At 41.0% G+C, this 23577-nt stretch overlaps 1 pseudogene; it reads right to left on the reverse strand.

Moving 5' to 3' along the window:
• Positions 1 to 2807: 2807 nt before the first annotated feature.
• LOC136568450 (uncharacterized) overlaps positions 2808 to 23577 on the reverse strand; it is a 40524-nt pseudogene continuing 19754 nt past the window's right edge.

Consider the following 23577-nt stretch of genomic DNA (forward strand, 5'->3'; position numbering starts at 1 on the left):
ATGCAGAGGGTCATCTTCTAAAGGATGTCTCTCCAGTCACCTGCGACATTGCTCGCAGCCTGATACGCATGTTTTACACATTTCCCTGGTAACCAGCCAACCACAAGCATGAGCTTCTTTGTACAAATCTTTCGCACCTGTGTGCTGTCTTTTTCCATGCAGCCATTCTAATAGTTGATCCCAGTCCTCACTAATGAGTTCCTTTTTCAGGGGGCTGAGCCTTGCTAGTTCATCAGCTCTATTCTTCCACTCTCCTGCTGGATTTCCATCTGTTTGCTGAGAAGCTACCCAACCAATAGCAACATTTCCTTGGCTTGCAACATCTAAAATTTCTTGCCCCTTTTCCTTTTGCCACACTGGAATTCTGTGAACTTCCCAATCATTTTGCTGCCAGAAAGGAAGCCACTCGGTACAACCTTTGTACACTGCGTAAGAGTCGGTATAAATGCAGACAAGAGAAATGTTCTGTGCCTCACATCGGAAAACACTCCAAACAGCTATGAGTTCCCCAGCCTGAGCGCTGCCTTCCCCTTCGGTAATGATTCTTTCACCAGATGAAATGTGTAAGACAGCTGTTCTAGATCTCCATAGCTTCCCTTCCCGTTTTGCAGAGGCATCTGTGAACCAAGAACTTGCTGCTTGTTCGGGGGAGAAAGGAAGCTTTGATTACAGAGGCAGATTTATCTTGGCTGCTAACCAGGCTCTCAGTGCCTTGGATTGTTAGATTTTTAGCAGCATCTTCCGTTATTGAGACGGTATTACAATAGCCTTCCATCTGAGCATGGAACCATTTCCTAACTGAGGCCCTTTGGGCTACCCCGTCAGGTTGGGGGCGGGGGGGGTGGGGCTCCCATTATTGACGATTTTGATAACTTTGAAAGGGCTTCTTAATACAATAAGCTCTTGTCATGCAATTTTTTCCTCTTCTAGGAGAGCTAAGCTAACTACAAACAACCCCTTTTCCCAGGTAGTGTATCTTTTCTCAGCATCTTTGAAACCACAGGAATTAAAACCAAGAGGCCCCGTTGGACCCTCGGGACCCCACTGCCAAATGTGTACTGATAGCCCTGAGGAGGCAAATCCCCATTCCACCTGAAAGGGATCTGTGGGATGGATAGGGCCTAGTGCTTGGTGAGCTGTTGCCTCAAAAATCAGTAATTGCAATGCTTCTTCCTGACAAGGAGTCCAATCCCATTTCATCCTTTTCCTCAGCAAGTCAAAAAGCGGCCTAGCAATTATTGAGAAATCTGGGATGTGTTTTCTCCAGAACGCTAATAGTCCTAGAGCTTGCTGGAGATCTTTCCTCAATTCAGGCCTTTGAATCTGATCTAAAGAGGTTAGGGTATCGGATGGAATACATGTCATGCCTCCTTTCCACCAAATTCTCAAAATCTTCACTTCCTGAGAAGGTTTCTGAATTTTCTCTGCGGGTATCTGCAAATCAAGACTTTTTAAGGGAGAGATTATTTTCTGCTGATGTTTCCCTACTACCTCTATTTCATCCTTCCTCCCCTCCCCACCACCCCCCCCAGAGTGTCTTAAATGTATTGATTATCAGCTACAGGATCAGCAGGATCAGGTTTGGGTATTTTTTCTAATTCCTGAACTAAAGCATGGTGGGCCAAAGTAGAGGAGTGTTTGTTGCCTTGGGGAAGCCTAGTGCAAGTGTATTGCTGTCCTTTCCCATGTGAAGGCAAAACGGTCCCTATCTTCTGGCTGTATAGGTATCATAAGGAAGATGTCTTTGACATCCATAGTTGCCATTGCCATGATCGAGTGAGCCTTTTCTTGAATTGATGTTATTAATTCAGCTAAGTTTGGGACCAGTGCTGTAAGAGGGTCTGTGTTGGCATGAAGCCTGCGAAAATCTACTGTTAATCTCCACTTTCCACTGGCTTTTCAGACTGGCCATACCGGTGAATTAAAAGGAGAATGTGTGTGAATTATTACCCCTTGGTTTCTCAAGTCCTGTAGAACCGCTTTGATACCTTCTCTGGCACCAGAAGGTAGAGGGTATTGTTTTACATTAGTTGTTTGATTATAGGGTAGGGAGGGTGCGGTTTGAAGCAGCCTAACGTTAAGTGGCAGTGTGCCAAAAGACCACAGAAATCCCTCAGAGTCTTCCCACTGCCTCCCAGCAAGGACACCCATTCCTAATCAATTATTTGGAATGTTCCCACTTACCATTTTGATGACTAGTTGATGCTCATTTCCAGGGCGCGTCAGTTAGGCTAAGGCAACATTCATAGATTCTGTAGTTCCCAGAGCATTAAGAACACAGCATTGTCTCTTAGCTGGAACAATTCCACACCTCTGGGCATCCTTTTTTGTTAGTGCAGAGATTTGAGCCCCAATGTCAATCAAAAAGGTTACTAGTAGCCTGTGGAGGCCCGTGATAGCTGGGCTTAATATATATCCTGATTTATTTTTAGTGAGCATTCTTAAATAAATCCACGCTCCGCCCCTTTGCCCGCCTGTAAGCGGCAGAGAGATTTGTTTCCCGAAAACCCTGTTGGTTTTGGTTCACTGCCTGTGTTCTGTGGGAGAGGCTGGGGGAGGGTTAGTTTTTGTCCCTGAGAAGGGAGGGGTGCACTGGGTTGAGCCAATGGATTCAGTTTTCGCTGGTGCCAATTATTTATTATTTTCTGCAATTTATCAAGGGGCAAACCATCCATCACCTCTTTGGGGACCCACTTTTGAATTCCCAACAACCACCAACGGTGGCAGTTACAGATCTGTTTTCCTTCCTCTATATTTTCACTGTGAGGAGCCCCAATAAACCAAGCACCTTTGTTATTTTCTGATTTCTACGCTGGGGTTTTTATAGGTCCATATTGTCTACAATAATTAATCAGATCTACTGCAACTTCAGCTCATGTCCAAACTTTATGGCTACTGGCAGGTGAATCAGATTGAGAAGCTGAGGGCTGTGAGGGGGAAGAGTAGGGAGTGAAGCCAGGATCTCTAGGTCCACTTTGGTCAGGGGAATTCCTGAGGAATCTTATCTAGTCTTTCTACAGGATTCAAAGCCATTATGGTTTTCTGTAGAGTCATTGCTGTATGTTTAAGTGTTTCTGGAAGCCCACGAGTTCAATTGGTCATTAGTTCTGGCTTCACAGGTAATTGCATTGGGCATTCAAAACCAGGAACTAATTTCTTTTCATGAATCATTTGCAGGCAGGTGGCTTTGTGGACACTTTCTAAGAGCTGGTCGGTGGTGTCAACGATTGCCAGGGGGTCACCCCTTTCCAAAGGATTCATTCTCCCGGCCCAGAAAGACGCACCCTGTGTCAGGGACCATGCATCACGCTTACCTCCTTATCTCCTGTTGTGAAGAAGGCTCCATGTCCCCAGTACCCACTGGCCTCTGGTTAATTTAATTTGATCTCCACCATCGAGGGACACTCGGAAGACATATTCTGTCTCTGATTCTTGTGGGAGGCGCCCGAATTCTTTTTACAGCTTAGCTAATTCAGTAGCACTGAAGGGTATTTGTTTAGTTGTGATATGTGGGTCAAGATCCTCTTTCGGCAATGCAGAGAGACAGGGAGACCCACTCGGTAATCAGAATCCAATTTTATTGTGGGATACAAGCACTTATATACCATTTCAGGGAGACTAGTAATGTGTACTACAATGATTAGGTTAAAATCACATACACAAATTTACGCATATAACAACATCTCTTGCTTGCAGAGTTTAATGTGATTTTCTTTTTCCAGTAAACCCGTTTGATTTAATCTTCTTGCAATCCAGGTCGAATTTTCAAAGTTCCGTTTGTTTATGCCAAGGCATCCTGTTATCAAATCTCTTATGTTAACCAGGTCCAAAGTGCATCATCTGTCTTATGTCCCCCAACATTCCAACAATCCTCATCATTAATAGAGTTCTATTCTGTTTGAACCAAGGGTCTCAAGCGAGGACAGCAGTATTCTCTCCAATTTTTTACTGCCTCAAGTTCCTGATGGGGATAGATTTGTTTCATGTCAGGAGTTTCCTTTTCCTCTGGCTCTGTAGAGGAATCAGTATGATGTGAATTCTTAGCAAGTTCCTCTCTAAGGGCAGCTCGCAACATATAGATCTCATTTCTATCTTCCTTTAATTCTTTCTGCAAAATTTCAACTAGGTTTTGAAGGGAATCTATTCTTGCTATTTCCTCATTTCTTTGCTTAAAAAGGGTTTCTATGGCTGCTGTGAGACAAGCTGCCAAAACTGAGCAGAGGATGGTTTTATTTTTGCCCAGTTTAACTTCTGGTTCCTGTTGTAAAGAACAAATTCTATCTATGATATTTTCTAAATTAAACCAGTTGTTCTCTGCCCAAACCTCCCCCCTTGGAGAAGGCTTGGCATTCTATTTAGCAAGCAGAGCAGAAAATTCAGCTTTAACTTTTGTGCTAGAGTTTTCAGTCATTTTATGAAGGGACCAAAACCATGACAGGGAGGTGCAAACTTAAGTTAGACAATCTCACAGCCTTTGCTGTGCTCCCCTTTGCTTCCCTGGCTGGGTGAAGAGACCAAATCTCCCTGGGAGGCCCTGCTTAGTTCCTTGAAGTTGTCCTTTCCTTCCCAGACAGCCCAAATTCACACATAAACAAAAACAGTTTCCCCTTTTGCGCTAAGAGATTTTTTGGGAAATTCTAAAGACAGAACCCTCAATAGAGTATGGGGGCGTATTTCACCTGGGCGTGCACAGTTTGTGGGAAATTCAAAGAGCTTTCCTTGCTTTCCAGCTTCGTTCAACCCTTTCGCGATGAGGGGCTAGGTGTGGCTGAAGCAAATCATCCTTCCCCTGTTACAGACTACAAACAGCCTTGCAGACCCTTCTGTCTATCAGAATCCTGTCCATGATGCTAATTTAATGTCACCACCAATGGGGGTGGTGATGGTTCGGTAATTGATCTCGGAGTGCAACAGACAACACGGAAAGGGGATTGCAGTATCAATCCAAACAAATGCACCTTTATAGAATGACCACAGCAAATGCATGAAAGGAATTAGGGAGAGGAAAAGAATAGAAAAGAGGGGGAGAAAGAGAGAGGGAGTTGTCCTAAGCTGATTATATGATGCTTTTAACCCCAATCATCTTGTTCTGTTTATGCTGCATAATAAGTTTTGCACCTTTAAGACTTGTTGCAGAGAGTGAAGGGGGGAGAGAAGAAGCAGCAGTTTGTTTTCAGACACTGCACTCACTCCTCCACATTCCTGCTCCTGGACTGTGTTGTCTGTGGATGAACAGACAGTGGGACAGAGCTCTCCTTTGCTTTTAGTTAGTTTTAGCTTGCTGAGGCAAGGAAGTTCCCTGGACTGTGGTTTCTTTTCTTTTTTCCCTTTTCTTTGGACCTCTTGAAACCTGCTCTGGACTGAACACCCAGAAGAGCACCGGCAGCTAGCACCTGTGGCCCACCAGGCCGGGCCCGGCCCGCAACATTTCCAGCACCGGAGGGACTGATAAGAGCCTGTGTGAGCTGAACTGCAACCGAGGGAGGGGACTTTCTCAGTTTGTCATCTCTTTGGGAGCAACAAGGGGTTTTATTGTTCAATATTGTTTAGGTTTTATTGTTTAATAAACAGGTTTTTTCCACCTCTTTCCAAGGAGCTATTTTCTCCTGGACCGGTTGGGGGGAGTGTTGCAGTGTGACGCCATTTCCTGTTTCAGGAAACAGGAAAATCCCTCAGGTGTTGGGATAGGTGAAATCTGTCCTTTCCCCTCCCCTTTTGCCCTCCTGCTAAGTGCTGTCCATCAATCTTAACATTCCAGCAGGGTCATGGTGTGGTTGGCAGAAGTTCAAAAGATGCCCCTCAGGTCCGGGCTCATTGGCCTGTCCAAGTGTCTTTATCCTTTGAGCCTTCCCCTCCTCCCACCTGGTTGGTGGCTCACCTGTGCCTTCCCCTGCCCCTGTCCCCAGGCTTAAAAGGAGACGGGACCATGCGGTCTGGATTCTGTTGGGAGCTGTTACAAGATTCAGAGCTCTGTCATCCTGGAATAAACTCTGGATTAAAACTCTACAGCAGAATCCTCTCCTTTTTCTCTTCACCGTCCCCTGAACCTTTTCCACCAGAGGTAAACTGAGTTTCTACTATGCCTGGATTTGTTGCGAGTGCCTAGCTGCACGATCCAGCCGGCCAAATGTATCTCTGAGGTGAAACATCACAGCTGCCGCCTTTGGCCCAGCAGCAAGGGTCAGACGAGCCCAGGCACGTCCCACCCGGTAATATTGGGATTAATATTTCATAGGGGAGGGGCCAAATGAATCTGCTTTCCTAGAGGAGCCCCTTTGGGGGTTCTCCCCAAGATTTGCCCTGAACCAAGAGAGGAGTATAGCTACCAAATGTGGAGAGACTAAGTCCTCTTAGTCCAGCCGACAGAGTTTGCCTAGTCACGTTGGGAAGAAAATGGCCCTGCCTGGTTAACTCAAGGTTAAGTCCTGGTTAACTCAAGGTTCTATTATAGTCCATTGCTGAGGGGGGAAACAGAATCTTGAAATGGCTGAGGGGGAACAGATACAATCAAGAAGAAGAAGTCTATTGAAATTGCTGAGGGGGAAAAAGGTATTGAAGACGGGTACAGACAGTCCATGTTCTCAGCAGGATAAGTCAGTATCAGCAGTGAGTGGGACCCACTGTTTCAGGACTGCTTTCTAGGGGAAACCAGTCTAGATCCTGTAGGCACATCTGTAGGCAACACTCAGCAGGCATCCTGCTTCAGTCAGGCCAGCACCCCTGCATCAGAATTACAGGTGTCTCAGTCTCAGTCCTTGGTAGGGGGGCTTCAACCTCGGTGCCTCACGGTGGTAGCGGAGCAGATGAAGGATTTTCCATGGGGGGGCTACCAAGTTGCCCCAGCAAGTTCATCTGGCCAAGAGGTGGGAAAATTCCTGGTCTATTGTCGTGAAGCAGGTGCAAGCATATAGGCCGGGTTGCCCTTTGGCAGGCCCTGCTAGAAGCAGTCACTGAAGACACAGCTGTGAACAATCACTTGGCAGGCCAGAATTCTGCTCAGGGGCCTCAGGACTTTTGGTGTTCATCCATTACTGGCAGGCCAGAATTCCCATCGGTGTCTTTAGGGTCCCAGTGTCTGTCCTGGGAATGGTCGTGAGGCAAATGAGGGGAACTTTAGACTGTCTTTCACACGTATCAGAAAATCTATTTACTGAAATGGCCAAAAAGAATGCATAACATTTACAATTGAGGGGGAAAAAGAAAACCAAACTCAAACCGTTGGAGCAATATCATTCTAGAGAATGCCGTGTCTCTATGAAAAATACAAAAAAATTTCTGTTTTCAAATCTGCACCCACAAATCACCATTTTGCATCTTTTTTGTTGTTGTTGTTGTTTGTTTTAAAGCTCTGGCACTTATCTGATTCCTTTTTGAGTTAGTTCAGCTCATTAATCTAGTAAGAAAGCTGCTAAAATTAAACGGAAAAACCTATGGGGAACAGGATGCCACTTCAGCCATGTTGTAGGGAAGCATTAGGTCAGCCTTCTGTCTTGTAGAAATATGTCTGTCGTATAGGAAAATCAATGCATAGCACTATCTTATTTTGAACTTTCTCATTGCTACTGGGTTCCTGAATGATCAAGATGGTTTAAACCAAACAACAGGCAGCCCTCTAAGATACTCCCCAAACTATTGCAATGGAATAACTTGATCAGGTGAAGAGCTCGCTATGCAAAAGCTGAATATGATGTCAAGAATGCTTTGTTGTGGATTACCATTGTTTGGGATCATTTATCCCTTACCCTCCCATGTAGGTATAGGAAAAAATTAAGAAACCACAAGGCTTTTACAGCTGTTCTTGTATTTTGGGATCGTAAGGACTTGGGTTGGTAAACAAAACTGTGGTGAGTTTTACTATTGACTTTATCGCTGTTTCACTTTGAATTAACTGCTTTGCATTTCAGCTTACCCATCAGTATAATGAGAAGAAGAATATCTTCCTTCCTGCCCAAAAGATGTTGAATTATGCCTGTGATGTCACGGACTTAAAGACGAAAACCATTGTGATTGAAAGGAAGTATTGGCATGCCACAAGGTAACTGGAGTGAGCTGTGTTTCCTCCTCAGCTTCACTGTGATAGTAGAATTTTAATTAGCAGTTCCAAAACTTTGTCTTAGCATAGTCTGGTGACGTATCTCAGTAGAGCAGTGTCCTAGGGTGACTTTATGATGCTTGTATCCCCAGCCATCTGTTCTGGTAATGCTGGATATTCTATTCTCTGCCTTCAAGACTGGTTCTGAGAGCAAAGGTGGGGAGAAGAAGAAGTACGGAGTTTGTTATCACAGGCTGCACTCACTCTTCTAAAAGCAACACTGCTCCACATTCTGTGCTGCACTGTGTTGTCTGGGCACTGATGGAGCAGAACAGAGTGTTCTTTGCTTTTCAGTTGGTTTAGCTGGCTGAGGCAGAGTTTTCCCTGGACTGTCTTTTTTTCTTTCCCTTTTCTTGGAACTGTTCAAACCTGCTCCAGACTGGGACCTGGAGAGCACTGAGAGCTTGCACTTTGTGGCCTATGGGGGCCTACTCTGGGCAGCAGCCTTTCCCAGTGCCGGAGGGATTGATAACAGAGCAAGCAAGCATCCACAGGAGAGACTTTCTGAATTTGTTGTCTCTTCAGAGCGGAGATTGAGTTTTGTCATCTGGTATTGTTCGTTTTTTGTGCTGGGGGGTGCTTTCCCTGGTAAATAAACAGATTTTTTCCACTTCTCTCAGAGGAAATGTTTCCCAGACCAGTTGAGGGGAGGGGCCGTGTAGGTGGGCTTTCTCGGGGGGGGCCCCTGAGACATTAACTTTAAAGGAATTTAGGGTTTTTAGAGGAGCTGAGGTTTTAGTTAGAGATAAGCCTTATTAGAGTTTATCAAAATAAATAGGTAGGCCTTGATGAAGTTAAGAGTTAGTAGTTAACTAATAACTGATTGCTTGTCAACATCATGTTTGCTTAGCTGGGTTTATCATGAAGAATATAGAAACTCCTAAATAGCTTTTAGGAACCTAAGACAATTGTAGGCCACCTCTGTTCTGAAACCAATTGAAGATGGGGAATGGGAGTTCTACCAATGGGTTCATTTGTCATATTTGCATTGAAAATGTAGAAAGTTCAGAACCAGGAAGACTTCATTTATTTCCTCATTTTGAAACCCCTCCCCATGAAAGGGACCACCGATTCATTTTGAGGAACAAACTACGTGTGCTTAATAGCTTTTGGACTAATTACCATACGAAGTGAGGAATGATGGGATGTACCTAAATTATGAATATGTATTTGTCTTTTGGGTATTCAATCCTTGTATAGATAAAAAGACTCTGTTATCACCTCTAAATCACAGTGTGTATTTGGGAGCTATCCCGCACACTGCCCAGCGTTGCAATAAACATACACTTTCTAATTTTCAACTGTTAGAGAGCCTTTGTCCGTCACAGTTGGATATCAGTACTAGATCAATATTTTTAATAAATCACCCCTTCTTGAGGATTGCTGCCAAATTTGCCCTAAACCAAGACAAGCAGGATCTGCGATTTAGAGAATGATGGAATCACTTTGGTTGGAAAAGACCTTTAAGAACTTTGAGTCTAAATGTAATTAGCAAACACAACCATCAAGCAATGTTTTGCTGTCTGAAGAGAACATGGTTTATCTGGTAAGCTTTGCAAGTATTTGTGTCATCACAAGCATGCATGTCCAATGCATTAGATGGGTATATAATAAGAAACCTGTGCAAATCAACAGAATGATTCTCAGGGTAGGATATTGGCATGTTTCATCCTTCTTCCCGACTTCTTCCAATGAATTATTTTTACAAAGTAATGATTGGAATTGTTACTCTTTTGACGGTTCTTGTTGTATTACTGACATTTTTGGCATAGGAATGCCAAATAGGTTAATTCACCTAGTTTTTCAGATAAAGACCAAGATTTAGTGCTGCTTAAGCTGGAGGCAGAAATATTTAAATCTTCCAGCCTCCTTCTTAGTACCTAATTTTTATTACAATATCAGGGCACGATCTTGTCCCTTAAGGTCCAGCTAGCTCAGTTTATACCAACAGGGTGACATTAGTAGGGCTCACGTGATGCTGCACACAGAAGCCCTCAGGGTGCACCTCTAGCAGACAGTAATTCATGCAGTTGGACCATCCCAGTGCTGACTTTGGATCACCAGAAGAGTAGAACTAGAGAGATTTGATGGAGAGCTCTCTGGAGGAAGTGGCCTGAAGAAGACAGCAGAAATCCCATCTGTGTGTTTGTACAAATAATGTGAATACCATTTACAGAAAAAGATCTTCAAATGGATCTAGCTTTTTCTGCAGATTATTTGTCAACTATATGCATTACATGGACAGTTCCACTGAGCATCTGAAATACAGCTGCGTTTAAGTGGATTGATTCAGGGTTGGAAAGCGGTGAAATAAAGCTTTTCAGGAATAGCTGACATCCAAGTCCCGCAGAAATTTACCTATTTTTAATGTCCAGATGCTTTTTAAAATCATGGGTGACCATTTAGCTACCTAATAGCTTTAATCAGAAATACAAAGAAAATTTTAAACTCCCATCTTTTATAGCTTGAATATTTTTCTTCGTTTATTTCCTGGTTTCCAATTCAGGTCTACAAATCATATGATTAGGTAATGAGAACTCATGCTGTATAAAAATATTTCGTGCTATACTTCCAAGTCAAGGCCATGTTTTTCCCGGAACTGTTTAAAAAAATAAAATTCTATCTAGATTCTCTCTAGCCCACACTCATCATTATATAAAATCATTGAAATATTATATTTTGACTTTACATGGTGCAATTATATTCAGAAATCCAAGGCTCTATTGTTAGATTGTTTGTATGGTTTTCTGGCAATTCTAACTTCCCACAACCACTCTTGGCAGCTATATATTTTTGCAGCAAGGCATCACAGGGGTCTGTGAGAAGTTTGAATGTGAAGCAGAGCTAACATTAAAATACACGTGACATACTCGAAATATTTCACTTCCGAAAGTTACAGTTTGCTTAGATGGAATGAAATATGAAATAAATAAACCTCACACAACATTTCTAAATCTTGGAAATCTATTACCTGAACTTTGAGTCAGTTTGCAGGACAGGACTCTGTAGAAATGCAAATGTGAAGTCCAAGGAATAGAGCAGAAGGTGTATTGGGCAGGGGTACAGAAGATTGCATCCTATAAAGATAGCAGCTGCTTCTGCTGGTGCCAACATAGAGAATTTGCGCCACCAGCCTAGTTTTCTGGGGACATTTGACCTGTACACTCTTGAGGGCTTGTAGATGTGAATGAATTTGTCCTTTGATCTCTTTTTTTCTTTTGAATGTCTATGACCTGACTTGCTATTGTGTACTGTACTGTATCGTTTTATAAACAGACATTTCATCTGTTTGAAAGCTGTAGTTGAAAGTGAGCTTGCAATCATGAGTTGGCTGTCAAAAGAATTAATTTTCTGCTTTAAGCAAAATATCAATAGAAACATTCCATCCACTCCTATGATACAGATTCCTTTGGAATTTACAGGGTAATTTGCATCAGTGAGTATACTGCATGTGCAATAAATACACCTTGCTTGGTTTCTAATGATGATAATAGTCCTCTTTGTATTACTCTAAGGATTGAACTCACCATCATTATTTTCCTGTTCTCATTGAACTGTAAAGGAAAAATAGTTTTGCATTAACCAAGGAGTAAAATGCATGGATTTAGCATCATTCTTGCAAGTAGTCCTCGATTCTGAAAATACCTCTCAGAAGCTGCATCAAATGGGAAAGCTAGACAGATGGCAGAATGCAGAACCTGCCATTTAGGATCAGGTACAAAATAACACCCAAGAAATTCTTCATGGATGCTGCATAAGTACAAAGACGCCGTTATTTAAAAGAGAAAAATAGTCAATGTGAAACGTGTTTGATGAATAAAAAGCTATGCTAATCAAGAGACTACAGTGCCAAGTGTGCTACAAGGCTTTTTTGTAATTCACATCATTCCCAGCATGAAAAAATACTATTTTTATTGTAGATTGCTTAAGAGTGCACAACAGTTTGGAAAAAAGTGCTTTGCTTTTTCTATTCATAGGAACTGTGTATCATGGTAAGAGATACTGTAAACAGGTTTTGGAAAACAATGTTATTTTGAAGATTCATTCTATTCAGAAATACTTCACATGAAAAAATTTGACCTGCCTTCCATCCTGAAGACTCTTAAAGGAAAATGTCTTTGCTGCATTCTCTTCACACTAGTTCAGGAGCTCAGTCTTACCTGCATTCTAATGCTTTTTTATGTTCCTGATGGCATGGCTTAGACATCCTTGTCTCCATTACCATCATGATTTCCAGATCAAGTGATGAGAATTTTTCTTCAGGATTGGTGAAGTTAAGTGTCATCACATTTTTGTCAAGTCAATTTGAAGGGTTTTTTTTGCCAAAGGAATCTCTTCCTTCCTAATGAAACCATTGGCAATAGCAAACCTACTCAGTTCTTCAGGAAGTCAAATAATACATCTCCACTGTACAAGGTCCTCCGTTTGTTTTTTTTTTCACCAGAAGAAAACTGCTGTTTTCTTCTTCTTCTATCACCTTAGACTTACTTTCTTCCAAAATCTTTTTAAACCTTTAGATTTCTCTTTATAGCTAATTACTTTCACAGTGTGCTATAGCATATGTATTTGAAAAGACCATTTGTATATATTCAAATGGCTTACTTCTATTCTATTAAGAAATGGCTGTACTTCTATTAAGGAAACATAAAAGTGCAGTAATATTTTTTCTTCTACAAAATTTAAAAAACCCCAACTATTAAAAATGATACCAGCAAATGATGTCTGTAAGACTGTGGCAGGAGGCTTTTTCCAGAACAATGTGCAGTTCTTCCCAATTCTATTTTTCCCTCCGATTACTTTGTACAAAAATAGTTTTACACAGTCTTCTAATAGTGGCATGTTACTAGTGGGGTAGAGTATTGCCCTGCCAGCATTGGAATTGACTCGACTGTAGTTGTGTTCAAATTTGCTGATGAGACAAGGTTTTTTTGCTGAACGCACTTCAGCAAGCAAGAGAGCTTCTTAGTCTTAAGATGCTATGAGTCCCAGAAGAAGATGAATGAGGTGATGACATGCCTTGTGTTCTGAAGAGAGATATCAAAACTTATTTCTGGGGTCACCCCCCCTCTTGGTACAGAAAGCGCACAGAGGGCTTTGAAGCAGCACTTTCCCCCTCTTTGCATTCACTAGTAAATCAGAGACAGAGCTTGCCCCAAGGTTTGTGCAAAAATACTCTTTTGATGCAACTCTTAACCAGACAAAATCTCTGGGAAAATTTGCAGTGGCAGAAAGCAAGCCCTTCCTGGGAAATCTACTGAAACGGTTCAGAAGTTATTCCCATTCCCTGTTGCTAACCTCTGCTGTCTAGCTGTCCGATATGTTTGGGACCATGTTGAAATCATTCTAAACAATGTACTGATGCTGCACTGTTGAGTAAACATAGGTCTTTTCCATAGGTGTCAGGGAAAAAGATTTCTGTTGGTAAAAATGATAGAAAACAATACCAGCATGGCAGAAAAACAATTACATCAATAGAATGAAGATGCTCAGAATTCTTCTTTTGAAGTTACACACAGTCAATATTTTCTAAAGAAGGTTGTGAAACTTAATAAGGAGTACATTCCACGTGACTGGTGCACAAGTTCATGTTTCCACCTTACAAAATACATATTATTAAAAGAAAAATGTTCTGCCTTGTAGAAAAGTAACCCATTAGTAATTTGATCAAAGATAGGATTAGATCAAGTATTCCTACAAGACAGTAGTAGTACTAGGAAAAGCCTTTTGGCGTCTATTTAACTACAGGAAACTTGAGAAAGCAGAAGAGTGTCCTTCCCTGCTGCAAGCTGTACTTCCTATTTGCTAGTGCTGCTTCAACATTGTCTAAAGAAAACTTGCCAAAATAAGACTATTGTATACAAGCAACTGTAACTATCCATTCCGTTCCAGCTAATTTTAACTAGCAAGTATGAGTCACACACTCTAATGCAATATTCTAATGCATAGATAGAGTATACCTTCACTAATAAATGGGGACTCTGGAAAAAGGAGCAAATGCAGTTGAATTTCAGGGAAGGAAATTATTGGAGTGCTAACTGCAGTCCCTCGACTTCACAAGAAATGATGTCTGGTAATCCCAACCAGAAACATATAGAAATCCATTTTCAAATGGGTTGCATCTATGGTCCTCTGTTCTTCCTATATGAAGAAACTGTGTTTTGAATCAATCTTCAAAATAGTATGCCTAAAGACCTTAGATGCCTCCAATTCTTTTGTTGTTTTTTTTTTTTTTTTCCAGAAGCAACTGTCTCAAAACCTTTTTAAAGCTGACATTTTCCCTTAAGATGCCATATTTTAAAAGAGCACCTTGTCATTTAGCAGGGTATTCCAAACATCATTTACAAGTTTAGACTGAAAGTAACACTTTTCCTAGTAATCTTTCATTTTTTGCAGCTCAGTGCTAACATAGGCAGCAAAGAAGAGAACAGACCACAGCTCTTTCTGGAGCATCTTGAACAAATGCCCTTGCTTATGTTCTAATCATTCACTTCACCAAAAGACCTAATGATGAAGAAAAGGTTGTGAAAGCATTACTAGTAGTGCTACATGGCAATGTACGGGTGTGATTTCTCAAGTAGAATTTGTATCACATAGATGATACTTGGCAAACAGCAAATGAAGGGGTTTTCTTCAGCTCTCAGACTGATGTTACATGTCAGTAATTTAATAAAAAGATTATTTAGAAGAAGGTTATTTTTTAACATGTGAATTTAATTACACCCCTGCCATGGACATCTGAATCTTATGAATAGACAGTGTCTGATTTAGAAAAAAATAAAGAATTACCACAGTTTAAAGAAACATAGGATCATAAACCCTTTGCTGATGGAACGTAGCCTATTCATTGGTTGAAATGAAGCAGGTAGACAGGACATATGAAATATTTTTTTGTGGATCAAACATTTATTTTCTAAAGTGATGCTGACAGATAGTGAACTCACCAACTTAGATATTGCATGGTAAATAAGGGTACATAACTTGCTCCATCAAGTAATCCCTTGGAACCATCATCCAAGGGGATTTTCCCCTGCATCTGTGAAAATATGCCTACCTTTTTCACAATACTTCTGCAGCAGCATTCTTAGGCCTGATCAGCTGGTATGGAGAGGGAATTATCGGCAGCAAGGTGACTGGCCAGGGCAATTTGCTTCAATGGATTTTGATCTCCCGGATATTTTGCAGACCTGCTTCAGCCCTGCTTGTCAAACACAGCCTTTAAAGGGTGCCAAACAACTGTTAGTCTGTACTGGGCCATATGCTCTTTATTCTCTCCCTCAACTTCTCCATCGCCTCTCATCTGTTTCACATGAGCTATGTTCAAGGTCCACAGGCTACTTTTCACAGAATCTTCAGGCCTGATGCAGTAAGAATGATGACTAGAACACAGCTGGGATCAATTTTCCAGTTTGGATAAAATGCATTCTGCACACAAATCCAATGAGAAGGTGTTCCCCCTATGCCCAGAAAAACCTTCACTAGTACTAGTGTTCTACGTAAACTGCAACTTAGTCTGAAAGAAAAGCTTTTTTCTGAGAGTGCCTAAGAGCTTTGTGTGAAGCACAGATATTTGATATATGCAATTTTGAATACCAGAGGAAAAAGAAAACGGCACGAAGCTTTTAATGGTACTGGTTTTCATTTTAAATTCCATGCACCTTTTCAAAAAGTGTCAGCTCAAATGCCCATCAACATATTTTAGTCACCTGTAAGTCAGTATTCATATAAAATGTGATTCAAATCAAAAGAATTTCAAACCTTTCCTCAAAGTTTATATGCCTAGATTTAATACTTCTGACACATATTAGATGAAAGGAAGACATTTTTTACTGTGGGGGTGCTGGAACACTGGAACAGGTTGCCCAGAGAAGTAGTGGGTGTCCCATCCCTGAAAGTATTCAAGGTCAGGTTGGATGGGGCTTTGAGCAGCAGCACAGGAGACTCTTGATGGTAGAGAAACAAAGTTTGAATCTAGAAGAAACTCAGATTGAAGTATAGGAGCAAGTTTTCCCTCAGCTCTTGGGGTAAAATCAAAGTGTTACAAAATTACCTTGATCTGTGATTTTCACTACTGTAACAGGTTAATGAAAACTATGCAGAAGATAGCAAATTTTAAAAGAGAGAAGAATTACAGCATAAAATACATGGGATGGGTTTCTACATGGGACAAAATCTCTGTATTTCCACACTTCCTCATGTTAGGATTTCATCAAGTGCCAAAGAAGGCGGCAAAATATCATTCAGGACATTATTTACTGGAGTTCAGCCTGGCCTTTAGTAGGAATTGGGTTTGAACATAATGCAGATATACCACACACTTTCCCTTCACTGAAAAATTACTGTTTACAATGAATAAGCAATGAGGATATAAAATTGACTGAAAGCATCTTAAAAAGGTAAAGTATTTCATTGTAAATGGTCTGTGATCCAAATAGTTCTTCCACCTTAGTGAGGGACAAAAGAATTCTTCCATATCATGATGGTTTAAAATTGTATAAAGCAATGTTTTCTTCTGAAAAGATATTATCTATTTTTTTCTATTTTTAGAAGAAAATATTCCTAGACATACAACACATGAGAACAAAGTAATTGTAAAGAAACAAATAATATGAAAATATTCCCTACATATAATTAAATGAAAAGCTGTGTTTTAAATAGGAAGTAGATATTAAACAGAATTTTTACACCAGATATTTGAATTGTTGCACCAGCTATTTTGCCCCCAAAGAGAGGTATTTAGCATTTCGGTCTTTTCCAAGGTGTTCATCATCTGCTATGCTGACCTCTCTGTGGGCCTAGGTGTGTGTGGAAGGGGGGCATGTGAAGGGGAGTGTGTATGTTTGCTTAACACTTGTTGTGGCAGATTCATGCCTCAGCTCCATCATTTGTTTTAGAAACTTCACAGAGAGTGGATATGAAGTTTAATATCAACAAGAGATCAATTCCCAAATCATCCATTTTACCCTACCTTAGAAATCATATGCTTTGTTGCATATTTTATCAAATATACTTTCAAGCCACATGGAGAAATGAGAATGTGAAGAATCCCTCCAATGTCTTGCAACTTTTATGCAAACAGAGTTTCAAGAAAGGATAATTTCTTTTAAAATACATCTGGGACAGGCATGATGGTGGTGTCAAGCTGTTGGAGTTTTTGTTGCTGGGAAAAGTTGTACAAAAGGATTGGTTTTTACATTGACTAGTTACTGAATCAAGTGCATGAATACATTGGAAATTCAGCTGGGGTTCCTTTTTCTAGCAGATTACTTCTAGAACGAGCTTGCAGACTGAAGCTGACTCTTTTGCTCTCTTTTTGTTTACCTATTTTCTTGGCTTCTTTACCACTATCTACACAATTTTGGAACTTTTTTCCCAACTAAAATTGTTTCATAGTCTGATAATTAGGATATATTTTTTACAAGGAATTTTTAAAAATCTTTGTTTGAGCTAAGAAGGTTAAGGACTAAGGTCTTTTTCTTACCTTATCAATATTGCGATGAAATTGATAAATAAAGACTAACTCTTTATTTTCAACCCAAGTAGATAGTTCCCACACATTAATACATTTTGTGGACCAATATTTGCCATTCTGATGTAAGTTGTCCCTTCTTAACAATATACATTCTGTGACTATGTTGACAACACTATTGGTGAAGATCCTAACTGGTCTTAAACACACATAGGGAGAAATTTGCTCAGCCAGTGTCAGTCTTAAGCATGCCAATCAGAAGATCTTTCTATAGCTGGGGAATTTTCCCATGAAAGGGATTCAGTTATGGAAGAGACACTTATCCCAGAGTTTTGCATTCTTCTTGAGCACTACTTAAGGAACTTAGATCCCATGTCCATTTGGATCTCTCTCTGCACAGATCTTTGTCATGCCAGTGCTTGAAATGCATCTCTAAGAGAATTCACTAGCACAGAATGAACGAGAGTGGAAGGCGTCAGTGGGGCTCACCAGGTCCAACCCCCCTGCTTAAACCAGGCTACCTAGAGCCTCTTGCCCAGGATTATATCTGGGTGTACTTTTCATGTCTTCAAAGATCCAGGCTCCACAATCTTTCTGGGCAGTCTGTGCCGTGGTTCAGTTGCCCTCACAGTAAAAAATCATTTGCTGATGTGCAGAGGCAATCTCCTGTATTTCAGTGTGTGCCTACTGCCTCTTGTCTTTTCACTGAGCATCCTTGAAAAGACACTGGTTCCCTCCTCTTTGCACTATTCCTTCTGGGATGTATGTGTGCTGCCACCTAGATAAATGTCAAAAACCTTCCTGAAGCCCAGGCAGACAATATTCCCTTCATCTACTGGGCAAGTTGATTCATCAGAGGAGTTTAAAAAGTTGTTCAGCATGAAGTTCCCCTAGTAAATCCATGCTGACTATGTTATTTTGTCCTCCTTCATGTGCCTGGCAATGCTTTCCAGCAATAGCTGCTCCATCAACTTCCTGGGGATAAAAATGACGCTGGCTGGCTGGCTTGTACTTTTCCAAGTCCTCCTAGTTGCCTTTTTCCAAGATGGGTGACATTTGCTTTCATCCAGTCTTTGGGCACTTTCCTCAGTCACTATGATCCATCAAACATCATTAGGAGTGGCCTCAGAATAACATCTGCTAACACCCTTGAGACCTGTGGCTGCATCTCAACAGGGCCCGTGGACTTCATGGAATACGTACCAATTCAGTGACTATGCCCATAAAAGTTTGCAAGGGATAACAGAACATATTAATAGGTACCTGAAGAGTGAGTGAAAAACTATGGAAGCAATCCAAAAGGACAAAGACTTGAGTTCCCTTTTCAGACAAAGCATCCTATCGTGGAGCTGAGCAGCTTTAGATCTAGGGAAGCTTCCCCTCTGAAAGGATGCAGAAGACATTCTTTTACCCGTACCCACTAATAAAATGTATTGACCATTCACTTGCAATACAAAAAACTAAATTATTTCCAAAATTGTTGCCGCCTAACTAGACAATCATGTACTGGCTGGGTATTCCCCTAACAGATGACAGCACCTGCTTGATGCCTCTTATGCCTACAGACTATTTGAATTAGGTCATCTGAGTGGGGATTACTGGTCTGGGAACTTTCTTTCTGATGAATTTGGAAGATTTACTGAAGCAAGGAGCTGAAGATGAAAACTTCATTTCCCATCAGTGCACTTTAACATCCACGGCTGTAATGCCATTGTTTCTCACCAACTGAGTCAAGAATTTATGACTACAAAGTGAATCAGCTCCAAAAGGAAAGATAAAGGCTGGAAAACATTCTCTCTTGGTAAAGCAAATGAAGTGACTAAATTCTAATCACTCGCTGGCCTAAAGCTTCAAGGAGGGGGAGGTGGACCAGGTTTCCTTCCACTGCCGTTCTCTTTGTCACCTCAGTGTTTTATAGGGGTATGCAGACATTCAAAAAGAGAGCTTTGCTGAATTCATAAAATTCAGTCTTAAAAAATAACTTGATAGCAGCTGAAATGAAAAGAACAAATAAAATGCAATTAATTCCACGGAAGCTTGAAATGATTATTTCTTCATTTGCATTTGAGGATGTATATTGGGTGAGTTTGTCTTGTATTGTTCTACAGGTTTTCTAACTGGCACACCTTTCTTTATGAATGGACTGTCCTTTCCTAAATGCTCTCAGATAGAGGAACATGCTTCTGATAAGAAGAGCACTAGGGTGTCTTTACTTGACCTTTTATTTTTACTGATGTTTACTCCTTGGAAATGAATGGGGTTTTTCAATTGAAATGTCTTACTATTGTTCCCACAGGATAAGCCACAGGCTCTTCTGCTCAGAGCTGTCACTAGTCAGCTATTCTCCTATCTGCCTTTAAGTAGTTGAATGTTCTGGTCTAAAAGTAGCACCTTCTATGTAGCCATGCTCTTAGCTGCCAGTGTCATCTTGAATCCAAACACCCTCCCGCAAGGGACCGCTGGTTCCGTAGTCAACTAAGGGGAAAAAAACGGTCCATCCATGCTTCCTGATTTAAAATATAAAGGTATATAAAGGTATGGTGTCCCTAAACGATTCTCTGCAGTTGAACACTACTTATCTTTGCCGTGTTTCTTCAACTCACTTGCAAGTCATTCATGCGCTACCTTATTGTGAGAATTGCTTGGTTTGAAGATGATTTAAAAGGGTATGAGAATACTTTTGTGCCTCTGCTATAAGGATGCTTTTCAAATCCACACAAACTTCCTGCAAATGCAAAAGCATTCATCCTGTATTGTCCTAGGCTACAATATAAAAATGTATTCTGCTCCCAACCTCAAGAGCTGCTGAAACCGGGAGGGGCATCGTTTTTTCCTTATCTCCTTATCTCTTAACGGGGCCGTCCATGTCTTGCCACATGATTCAGAGATGACTCCCTCCAGGAGCCATTTCTGTTTAAAGGGTAATCAAGGAACCACCGCATGACTCAGAACAATTTGAGCCCATTGCAAGATGCTCTGCCCAGGGGGCAGGAGCTAAGCATCCCCAGCTGGATAGAATCTGAGTTTTGGGACACCACAAGCAGTCTTTCCACTGGCTTCCTAGAAGAACGGCCACCCTCACCCACTGGTCTTCAGAGGACAAGAGCTACCAGATGGTTTCTACAGGATCACCACTTCAACAAGACCATTTCATCCGGACTGCTGCCACCACCCTAACTAGCAGGGGGACAGGTTGTATTCTGTCCGTGGTTTTTCTTTTGTATTATTGCATGTATTTGGTTTTTCGCCTTTTCCTAATAAATTGTATTTCTGACTTGGAGTCTTGCTGCCATGCTGGATTTCTTCAGACCGACTAGCTCCTGACACCAACAGCCAGAGTGGGCTGCCCCCAGAAAGCTGTCGAATCCAGGGTGCAGCTGTAGGGCACAGCTGCTCTATGGCACAGGTGGACTGCATTGGGGATAGGACTGCACCGAGGGCAGGGACAAGGAACAGGGAGAGGTCTTCTGTATGTTTTCCAAAGGAGTTTCTTCCCTGGAGGGTCACGGACAGAAAGACACTGACTCAAATGCATACATCAACTTAGAAATGGGGAGAGGTCCCAGAGGAGGATACAATCTTTAACACACTGGGAGAAACTGGGGGTGGACCACAAGGCGGGGAATACAATGTTTAAACCAATAGGGGACTACAGGGGAGGAGAATAACTTAAACAAACCAATGGGGTTTTGAAGACTATAAAATTGATAGGGAAGTTTCTAGAGAAAGGGGCAGGCTTGCGGAGGGATTGACATTCAGTGGGAGGAGGAAAAGGGAACAAAAGGGCAGGTCTTTGGGGAGATGGACAACTAGGGCAAAAACTAACACCATGGGGGGAAAGGAACAATCCGTTAATAATAAAATATGCTACAACAGCACAAAACAGGAAGTATTATAAAACTGACTACTCAAACTGCATTACAATCAAAAACACACACTGCAACAGCGACAGCATCTCTTGCTGCTTTTGCTTTCAAACCAGAAGAGGTGCCAACCAAAAAATTAGCAAACTTAAAAGTTAACTGGCTGCAGTTTTGATTTCCTTCTTAAATATATTACTGCTTGTCTAATTGGCTTAGCAGCATGTCTGTTCTTAGTGCCAAGCAGGGATTCACTTTGCCAGGCCTGGAGGAAGCTTCTAGGAGCTTTTCACAAAAGATTCACTTCTGTGGCTGGCTTCTTCCCTCCCCACCAAAAACCAAGCCATGCAAAACCAACACCTTAACTAATCCCTAGTACTTAGTACGCATCCAATAATTCCTTTTAAACTATACTTTACATTTTTTACCAAATGCCCTGAAAAGAAATGGATCCATAATATTGATCAAAATAGTTCCAGTTCAATAGAAATATTGGGTCATGCAACTCTGGTTTACATCACTATTTTTTGTACAATCAACAGGAGCTTTTTTCGCCTCTAAAGAAATGTTTCCTGATGGTTTGGATCAGAAGATCCAGTATTGCCATGGTGAGATTTTTGTTTTGAAGGCCATAAGCTGTGCTCAGTGTTTTGGGTATATTCTTTGTTGTGCCTTGCATATATTTTGGATAGAAAGCCAGTAGAGATGATGTCCTTGCTGCAGTAGCCATGCTAAATAAGGCAGAGCGTCTGGCTGATACTGGAGCTGTAGACTATCCACCAGTCGCCCAGGGCGGTGAGGATCTCTAAAGGAATATAATCTTGGCTATGCTCTGGAAGTTTTACAGAGAGAAAGAGCCTCATAGCTCTAATGATATGTCTCCTGGAGTTCTGAAGAATATGTTGTAAAGAAGAAGGCTGCTGTCTTTCGCAACAATCTTCCACGCATTCAAGAGGATCATTTAACTTCTTGTCTGAGAATGAAAGAAATATTAGTAGTAATTAGTTCTTTTTTCTCTGTCGGTGCATCACTGATTGAGTTTGGGTAGGTTACATTTTATTTCTTTTTTTTCTTTAAATATTACATCGTAAGGTGTTCCAAATTCCCAAATTCTGCTTCACTTTATTTTGTAGGCCAGACTGGTTCATCTTCTCTCGGCTGTATTATTGCAGACCATATCTGAAGGAATTTTTTTTTTTTCATTTTGAACATTATTAGATTTAAACTGTATGAACAGAACACTTTATTTATCATTATTTTACCAGTTTGGAAGGAAATAGAGAATTTTTAAGAAAATGACGCACCTCCACTTGTGGTTTTCAATGGAAGAGAAGAATTACAATGTCCTACATTCACAGCATTGTTTGCAGTAATATTGCAGCTAGTTTCCAGCAACTTAGGTCAGGTTCTGGAAGCAGGCACCCATGATAGTATAGAAGTCTAAGCAGTTTCATTTTGGCGGCTTTTCTTGAAAAATAGCTAATATGTCTCAACGTTGTGCTGAATCTTGTTGTACAGACTCTTCTTTTGAGGTCTGAACTCCTTGCTGGACTACTGTATCTCAGAATCAGCTACAGTAAACCTGTGTTTCCTTATAGCTTTAAGAATTTGGTTCTAATCTATAAAAGCAAGAAAAGGTTGCCATATTAATACAAGAGAAAGAAAATGTTAGGAAAGCAGTTAATGGCATGGGGATTTTTCCTACAAATTGGAGCAGAGATTTAGTTGTTTGATGGGGTTATTTTGCTTCTCAATGGAATTTTAGAAGTGGTTGGGAAAGAAAGTGTGGATTTTTCCAGGTTTGCCTTTAAAGAAGAATAACAGGGGAAACTGTTAAGAATAACAGGGGAAACTGAAAAGAATTAATCCAGAACTCTATGCCTTTCATACAGAGTTTCAGAAGTGAAAAGCAGGAAGAGACAGTCCAGACAAGATGATTGAATAGAATGAATTCAAAATAGCTTTCTTTTCCCTCTGAATTCCAGCTCTAAACCTTATTAATATTAAGGTATTAATAGGAAATACATCTGTCCTAGGGTGACGTTATGATGCTTGTATCCCCATTCATGTGTTCTGTGAATGTTGGATATTATGTTCTGTACCTTTAAGACTGGCTCTGAAGAGGGAATGTTTTGTTTTGGTTTTCTTATCAACCTGGC

The sequence above is a fragment of the Molothrus aeneus genome, chromosome 32, assembly GCF_037042795.1.
Source record: "Molothrus aeneus isolate 106 chromosome 32, BPBGC_Maene_1.0, whole genome shotgun sequence".
Lineage (NCBI taxonomy): Eukaryota > Metazoa > Chordata > Aves > Passeriformes > Icteridae > Molothrus > Molothrus aeneus.